This window comes from Anser anser (assembly GCF_964211835.1).
Source record: "Anser anser genome assembly, contig: HAP1_SCAFFOLD_488, whole genome shotgun sequence".
Lineage (NCBI taxonomy): Eukaryota > Metazoa > Chordata > Aves > Anseriformes > Anatidae > Anser > Anser anser.
Genome location: NW_028153794.1, coordinates 16,550 through 25,341, shown reverse-complemented (window position 1 = coordinate 25,341; position 8,792 = coordinate 16,550). Strand labels below are relative to the sequence as shown.

The following is an 8,792-nucleotide window of genomic DNA, read 5'->3' as shown; positions in this document are numbered from 1 at the left end:
AAAGTCCTCCTTGTCCCAAAAAAAAGAAAAAAAAAAAAAAACAGAGTGAGGGACATTGCAAGGACCTGCTTTTTGCACCTCTACCACCGCCGCCGCCTCCTCCTCCTCCTCTACCGCCTCCTCCTCAGTGGTGTTTTAGAAAGAATGGTGACAAACATGGGAAGCTGAGGAATTTCCACCCTCAAGTCTACAGCCACAATTCTCCTTCTGTCACCAACATTGCACACCGGTGTCTGCTGTGTTCTTACATCTGCACTTGAACAGCAGATACCCTCACTCCTTTCAGTGCGTACAGGGAGGATTATAAACATCTATATGCATAACATTGCACTGAAAAGTCCTCCTTGTCCCAAAAAAAAGAAAAAAAAAAAAAACAAAGAGTGAGGGACATTGCAAGGACCTGTTTTTTTGCACCTCTACCACCGCCGCCGCCTCCTCCTCCTCCTCCTCTACCGCCTCCTCCTCCTCCTCTACCGCCTCCTCTTCCTTGGCAGAAACTTCCTGGCCAAATGGCTCTGCGTACCCCTGGCTAGGGCATGGTGGTAGCAATGGTGGTGAGCCCAGCGATGTCAGGAGCAGTTGCAAGGGACCAGGTGTGCAAAGGTGGCTTCCCGGGTAGGGTCGGGTGGTGAGCGCTGCTCACCGCTCCTAGTTCTAGTTCCATTTGACACCCGGCAGGACCACGTCTCCGTGGCCCTGTAAGGCAGCAGCTGGCGGGTCCCAGCATCTTCATGACCCTGTGTGATGCGTTGCCTGTCCCCTGATTGGCTGCCTAGTGATTGTTAGGCGTTTTGCAAGTGGCTTGTCATCAACAGTGGGTGTGTCTTCTCCTCCCTATATAAGGGCCAAAGGGTGGCAGTGGGAGGCAGAGAGTTGGAGACGGGAGATGGCAGATGCTACTTCAACTGGCAGTGTCAGAATAGGAGAGGTAGCGGTGGTGGTGGAGGAGGAGGTGGTGGAGGTGGAGGAGGTGGTGGTGGAGGAGGAGGAGGAGAAGGAGGAGGTGGTGGAGGAGGGGGAAGATAAGGAGGCGGTGGAGGAGGAGGAGGAGGAGGCGGTGGAGGAGGAGGAGGCGGTGGAGGAGGAGGAGGCCGTGGAAGAGGTGGAGGAGGCGGTGGCTGTGGAGGAGGCTCTGGTGGAGGAGGAGGCGGTGGAGGAGGTTGAGGAGGCGGTGGAGGAGGAGGAGGAGGCGGTGGAGGAGGAGGAGGCTGTGGAGGAGGAGGAGGCCGTGGAGGAGGTGGAGGAATCGGTGGCGGTGGAGGAGGCTCTGGTGGAGGAGGAGGCGGTGGAGGAGGTGCAGGAGGCGGTGGACGAGGAGAAAGAGGCAGTGGACGAGGAGGAAGAGGCAGTCTACAAGTAAGATTAGGCCATGGTGGATGACGTTGTGGATGAGGAGGAGGAGGCGGTGGAGGTGGAGGAGGAGGAGGAGGTGGTGGAGGGCTAGGTGTTGGAGGAATCATAGGATCATTAGTGTTGGAGGAGACCTTCAAGTTTGTGCCACAAGTGAAGCCTCAGAAATCCTCAAATCCCTCCGCTGCACCTCAGGGCATTGCCTCAGTGCAGCTTCAGTCTTGGGACAGCATTTGGAATTGAGGCAGGGGTTGGCAGGAGCATCCTTTGTGAGGGACCTAAGACCCCAGCAAGGCTCTTGGGGCATCAATTGCCAATTCCTTTTCACTGAAGATGAGCATGGAAATGTGGTGTTTTAGAAAGAATGGTGACAAACTTGGGAAGCTGAGGAATTTCCACCCTCAAGTCCACAGCCACAATTCTCCTTCTGTCACCAACATTGCACACCGGTGTCTGCTGTGTTCTCACATCTGCACTTGAACAGCAGATACCCTCACTCCTTTCAGTGCGTACAGGGAGGATTATAAAGATCTATATGCATAACATTGCACTCAAAAGTCCTCCTTGTCCCAAAAAAAAGAAAAAAAAAAACAAAGAGTGAGGGACATTGCAAGGACCTGTTTTTTGCACCTCTACCGCCGCCGCCGCCTCCTCCTCCTCCTCTACCGCCTCCTCCTCAGTGGTGTTTTAGAAAGAATGGTGACAAACATGGGAAGCTGAGGAATTTCCACCCTCAAGTCTACAGCCACAATTCTCCTTCTGTCACCAACATTGCACACCGGTGTCTGCTGTGTTCTCACATCTGCACTTGAACAGCAGATACCCTCACTCCTTTCAGTGCGTACAGGGAGGATTATAAACATCTATATGCATAACATTGCACTGAAAAGTCCTCCTTGTCCCAAAAAAAAGAAAAAAAAAAACAAAGAGTGAGGGACATTGCAAGGACCTGTTTTTTTGCACCTCTCCCGCCGCCGCCGCCTCCTCCTCCTCCTCTACCGCCTCCTCCTCCTCCTCTACCGCCTCCTCCTCAGTGGTGTTTTAGAAAGAATGGTGACAAACATGGGAAGCTGAGGAATTTCCACCCTCAAGTCTACAGCCACAATTCTCCTTCTGTCACCAACATTGCACACCGGTGTCTGCTGTGTTCTCACATCTGCACTTGAACAGCAGATACCCTCACTCCTTTCAGTGCGTACAGGGAGGATTATAAACATCTATATGCATAACATTGCACTGAAAAGTCCTCCTTGTCCCAAAAAAAAGAAAAAAAAAAAAAAAAACAAAGAGTGAGGGACATTGCAAGGACCTGCTTTTTGCACCTCTACCACCGCCGCCGCCTCCTCCTCCTCCTCTACCGCCTCCTCCTCAGTGGTGTTTTAGAAAGAATGGTGACAAACATGGGAAGCTGAGGAATTTCCACCCTCAAGTCTACAGCCACAATTCTCCTTCTGTCACCAACATTGCACACCGGTGTCTGCTGTGTTCTTACATCTGCACTTGAACAGCAGATACCCTCACTCCTTTCAGTGCGTACAGGGAGGATTATAAACATCTATATGCATAACATTGCACTGAAAAGTCCTCCTTGTCCCAAAAAAAAGAAAAAAAAAAAAAACAAAGAGTGAGGGACATTGCAAGGACCTGTTTTTTTGCACCTCTACCACCGCCGCCGCCTCCTCCTCCTCCTCTACCGCCTCCTCCTCCTCCTCTACCGCCTCCTCTTCCTTGGCAGAAACTTCCTGGCCAAATGGCTCTGCGTACCCCTGGCTAGGGCTTGGTGGTAGCAATGGTGGTGAGCCCAGCGATGTCAGGAGCAGTTGCAAGGGACCAGGTGTGCAAAGGTGGCTTCCTGGGTAGGGTCGGGTGGTGAGCGCTGCTCACCGCTCCTAGTTCTAGTTCCATTTGACACCCGGCAGGACCACGTCTCCGTGGCCCTGTAAGGCAGCAGCTGGCGGGTCCCAGCATCTTCATGACCCTGTGTGATGCGTTGCCTGTCCCCTGATTGGCTGCCTAGTGATTGTTAGGCGTTTTGCAAGTGGCTTGTCATCAACAGTGGGTGTGTCTTCTCCTCCCTATATAAGGGCCAAAGGGTGGCAGTGGGAGGCAGAGAGTTGGAGACGGGAGATGGCAGATGCTACTTCAACTGGCAGTGTCAGAATAGGAGAGGAAGCGGTGGTGGTGGAGGAGGAGGTGGTGGAGGTGGAGGAGGTGGTGGTGGAGGAGGAGGAGGAGAAGGAGGAGGTGGTGGAGGAGGGGGAAGATAAGGAGGCGGTGGAGGAGGAGGAGGAGGAGGCGGTGGAGGAGGAGGAGGCGGTGGAGGAGGAGGAGGCCGTGGAAGAGGTGGAGGAGGCGGTGGCTGTGGAGGAGGCTCTGGTGGAGGAGGAGGCGGTGGAGGAGGTTGAGGAGGCGGTGGAGGAGGAGGAGGAGGCGGTGGAGGAGGAGGAGGCTGTGGAGGAGGAGGAGGCCGTGGAGGAGGTGGAGGAATCGGTGGCGGTGGAGGAGGCTCTGGTGGAGGAGGAGGCGGTGGAGGAGGTGCAGGAGGCGGTGGACGAGGAGAAAGAGGCAGTGGACGAGGAGGAAGAGGCAGTCTACAAGTAAGATTAGGCCATGGTGGATGACGTTGTGGATGAGGAGGAGGAGGCGGTGGAGGTGGAGGAGGAGGAGGAGGTGGTGGAGGGCTAGGTGGTGGAGGAATCATAGGATCATTAGTGTTGGAGGAGACCTTCAAGTTTGTGCCACAAGTGAAGCCTCAGAAATCCTCAAATCCCTCCGCTGCACCTCAGGGCATTGCCTCAGTGCAGCTTCAGTCTTGGGGACAGCATTTGGAATTGAGGCAGGGGTTGGCAGGAGCATCCTTTGTGAGGGACCTAAGACCCCAGCAAGGCTCTTGGGGCATCAATTGCCAATCCCTTTTCACTGAAGATGAGCATGGAAATGTGGTGTTTTAGAAAGAATGGTGACAAACATGGGAAGCTGAGGAATTTCCACCCTCAAGTCCACAGCCACAATTCTCCTTCTGTCACCAACATTGCACACCGGTGTCTGCTGTGTTCTCACATCTGCACTTGAACAGCAGATACCCTCACTCCTTTCAGTGCGTACAGGGAGGATTATAAAGATCTATATGCATAACATTGCACTCAAAAGTCCTCCTTGTCCCAAAAAAAAGAAAAAAAAAAACAAAGAGTGAGGGACATTGCAAGGACCTGTTTTTTTGCACCTCTCCCGCCGCCGCCGCCTCCTCCTCCTCCTCTACCGCCTCCTCCTCAGTGGTGTTTTAGAAAGAATGGTGACAAACATGGGAAGCTGAGGAATTTCCACCCTCAAGTCTACAGCCACAATTCTCCTTCTGTCACCAACATTGCACACCGGTGTCTGCTGTGTTCTTACATCTGCACTTGAACAGCAGATACCCTCACTCCTTTCAGTGCGTACAGGGAGGATTATAAACATCTATATGCATAACATTGCACTGAAAAGTCCTCCTTGTCCCAAAAAAAAGAAAAAAAAAAAAAAACAAAGAGTGAGGGACATTGCAAGGACCTGCTTTTTGCACCTCTACCACCGCCGCCGCCTCCTCCTCCTCCTCTACCGCCTCCTCCTCAGTGGTGTTTTAGAAAGAATGGTGACAAACATGGGAAGCTGAGGAATTTCCACCCTCAAGTCTACAGCCACAATTCTCCTTCTGTCACCAACATTGCACACCGGTGTCTGCTGTGTTCTTACATCTGCACTTGAACAGCAGATACCCTCACTCCTTTCAGTGCGTACAGGGAGGATTATAAACATCTATATGCATAACATTGCACTGAAAAGTCCTCCTTGTCCCAAAAAAAAGAAAAAAAAAAAAAACAAAGAGTGAGGGACATTGCAAGGACCTGTTTTTTTGCACCTCTACCACCGCCGCCGCCTCCTCCTCCTCCTCTACCGCCTCCTCCTCCTCCTCTACCGCCTCCTCTTCCTTGGCAGAAACTTCCTGGCCAAATGGCTCTGCGTACCCCTGGCTAGGGCTTGGTGGTAGCAATGGTGGTGAGCCCAGCGATGTCAGGAGCAGTTGCAAGGGACCAGGTGTGCAAAGGTGGCTTCCTGGGTAGGGTCGGGTGGTGAGCGCTGCTCACCGCTCCTAGTTCTAGTTCCATTTGACACCCGGCAGGACCACGTCTCCGTGGCCCTGTAAGGCAGCAGCTGGCGGGTCCCAGCATCTTCATGACCCTGTGTGATGCGTTGCCTGTCCCCTGATTGGCTGCCTAGTGATTGTTAGGCGTTTTGCAAGTGGCTTGTCATCAACAGTGGGTGTGTCTTCTCCTCCCTATATAAGGGCCAAAGGGTGGCAGTGGGAGGCAGAGAGTTGGAGACGGGAGATGGCAGATGCTACTTCAACTGGCAGTGTCAGAATAGGAGAGGAAGCGGTGGTGGTGGAGGAGGAGGTGGTGGAGGTGGAGGAGGTGGTGGTGGAGGAGGAGGAGGAGAAGGAGGAGGTGGTGGAGGAGGGGGAAGATAAGGAGGCGGTGGAGGAGGAGGAGGAGGAGGCGGTGGAGGAGGAGGAGGCGGTGGAGGAGGAGGAGGCCGTGGAAGAGGTGGAGGAGGCGGTGGCTGTGGAGGAGGCTCTGGTGGAGGAGGAGGCGGTGGAGGAGGTTGAGGAGGCGGTGGAGGAGGAGGAGGAGGCGGTGGAGGAGGAGGAGGCTGTGGAGGAGGAGGAGGCCGTGGAGGAGGTGGAGGAGGCGGTGGCGGTGGAGGAGGCTCTGGTGGAGGAGGAGGCGGTGGAGGAGGTGCAGGAGGCGGTGGACGAGGAGAAAGAGGCAGTGGACGAGGAGGAAGAGGCAGTCTACAAGTAAGATTAGGCCATGGTGGATGACGTTGTGGATGAGGAGGAGGAGGCGGTGGAGGTGGAGGAGGAGGAGGAGGTGGTGGAGGGCTAGGTGGTGGAGGAATCATAGGATCATTAGTGTTGGAGGAGACCTTCAAGTTTGTGCCACAAGTGAAGCCTCAGAAATCCTCAAATCCCTCCGCTGCACCTCAGGGCATTGCCTCAGTGCAGCTTCAGTCTTGGGGACAGCATTTGGAATTGAGGCAGGGGTTGGCAGGAGCATCCTTTGTGAGGGACCTAAGACCCCAGCAAGGCTCTTGGGGCATCAATTGCCAATCCCTTTTCACTGAAGATGAGCATGGAAATGTGGTGTTTTAGAAAGAATGGTGACAAACATGGGAAGCTGAGGAATTTCCACCCTCAAGTCCACAGCCACAATTCTCCTTCTGTCACCAACATTGCACACCGGTGTCTGCTGTGTTCTCACATCTGCACTTGAACAGCAGATACCCTCACTCCTTTCAGTGCGTACAGGGAGGATTATAAAGATCTATATGCATAACATTGCACTCAAAAGTCCTCCTTGTCCCAAAAAAAAGAAAAAAAAAAACAAAGAGTGAGGGACATTGCAAGGACCTGTTTTTTTGCACCTCTCCCGCCGCCGCCGCCTCCTCCTCCTCCTCTACCGCCTCCTCCTCAGTGGTGTTTTAGAAAGAATGGTGACAAACATGGGAAGCTGAGGAATTTCCACCCTCAAGTCTACAGCCACAATTCTCCTTCTGTCACCAACATTGCACACCGGTGTCTGCTGTGTTCTTACATCTGCACTTGAACAGCAGATACCCTCACTCCTTTCAGTGCGTACAGGGAGGATTATAAACATCTATATGCATAACATTGCACTGAAAAGTCCTCCTTGTCCCAAAAAAAAGAAAAAAAAAAAAAAACAAAGAGTGAGGGACATTGCAAGGACCTGCTTTTTGCACCTCTACCACCGCCGCCGCCTCCTCCTCCTCCTCTACCGCCTCCTCCTCAGTGGTGTTTTAGAAAGAATGGTGACAAACATGGGAAGCTGAGGAATTTCCACCCTCAAGTCTACAGCCACAATTCTCCTTCTGTCACCAACATTGCACACCGGTGTCTGCTGTGTTCTTACATCTGCACTTGAACAGCAGATACCCTCACTCCTTTCAGTGCGTACAGGGAGGATTATAAACATCTATATGCATAACATTGCACTGAAAAGTCCTCCTTGTCCCAAAAAAAAGAAAAAAAAAAAAACAAAGAGTGAGGGACATTGCAAGGACCTGTTTTTTTGCACCTCTACCACCGCCGCCGCCTCCTCCTCCTCCTCTACCGCCTCCTCCTCCTCCTCTACCGCCTCCTCTTCCTTGGCAGAAACTTCCTGGCCAAATGGCTCTGCGTACCCCTGGCTAGGGCTTGGTGGTAGCAATGGTGGTGAGCCCAGCGATGTCAGGAGCAGTTGCAAGGGACCAGGTGTGCAAAGGTGGCTTCCTGGGTAGGGTCGGGTGGTGAGCGCTGCTCACCGCTCCTAGTTCTAGTTCCATTTGACACCCGGCAGGACCACGTCTCCGTGGCCCTGTAAGGCAGCAGCTGGCGGGTCCCAGCATCTTCATGACCCTGTGTGATGCGTTGCCTGTCCCCTGATTGGCTGCCTAGTGATTGTTAGGCGTTTTGCAAGTGGCTTGTCATCAACAGTGGGTGTGTCTTCTCCTCCCTATATAAGGGCCAAAGGGTGGCAGTGGGAGGCAGAGAGTTGGAGACGGGAGATGGCAGATGCTACTTCAACTGGCAGTGTCAGAATAGGAGAGGAAGCGGTGGTGGTGGAGGAGGAGGTGGTGGAGGTGGAGGAGGTGGTGGTGGAGGAGGAGGAGGAGAAGGAGGAGGTGGTGGAGGAGGGGGAAGATAAGGAGGCGGTGGAGGAGGAGGAGGAGGAGGCGGTGGAGGAGGAGGAGGCGGTGGAGGAGGAGGAGGCCGTGGAAGAGGTGGAGGAGGCGGTGGCTGTGGAGGAGGCTCTGGTGGAGGAGGAGGCGGTGGAGGAGGTTGAGGAGGCGGTGGAGGAGGAGGAGGAGGCGGTGGAGGAGGAGGAGGCTGTGGAGGAGGAGGAGGCCGTGGAGGAGGTGGAGGAGGCGGTGGCGGTGGAGGAGGCTCTGGTGGAGGAGGAGGCGGTGGAGGAGGTGCAGGAGGCGGTGGACGAGGAGAAAGAGGCAGTGGACGAGGAGGAAGAGGCAGTCTACAAGTAAGATTAGGCCATGGTGGATGACGTTGTGGATGAGGAGGAGGAGGCGGTGGAGGTGGAGGAGGAGGAGGAGGTGGTGGAGGGCTAGGTGGTGGAGGAATCATAGGATCATTAGTGTTGGAGGAGACCTTCAAGTTTGTGCCACAAGTGAAGCCTCAGAAATCCTCAAATCCCTCCGCTGCACCTCAGGGCATTGCCTCAGTGCAGCTTCAGTCTTGGGGACAGCATTTGGAATTGAGGCAGGGGTTGGCAGGAGCATCCTTTGTGAGGGACCTAAGACCCCAGCAAGGCTCTTGGGGCATCAATTGCCAATCCCTTTTCACTGAAGATGAGCATGGAAATGTGGTGTTTTAGAAAGAATGGTGACAAACA

The 8,792-nt window shown here is 54.0% G+C and overlaps 1 long non-coding RNA gene across 1 annotated transcript; it reads right to left on the bottom strand.

The window, feature by feature from the left end:
• Nucleotides 1-1,128: 1,128 nt before the first annotated feature.
• LOC310891455 lies at nucleotides 1,129-7,941 on the bottom strand. Its single transcript, XR_014577583.1, has 3 exons — nucleotides 7,134-7,941; nucleotides 4,897-5,231; nucleotides 1,129-2,994 (listed from the first exon to the last, which is right to left on the bottom strand). It is a non-coding gene; the product is annotated as an uncharacterized lncRNA (long non-coding RNA).
• Between the last annotated feature and the right edge of the window lie 851 nt (nucleotides 7,942-8,792).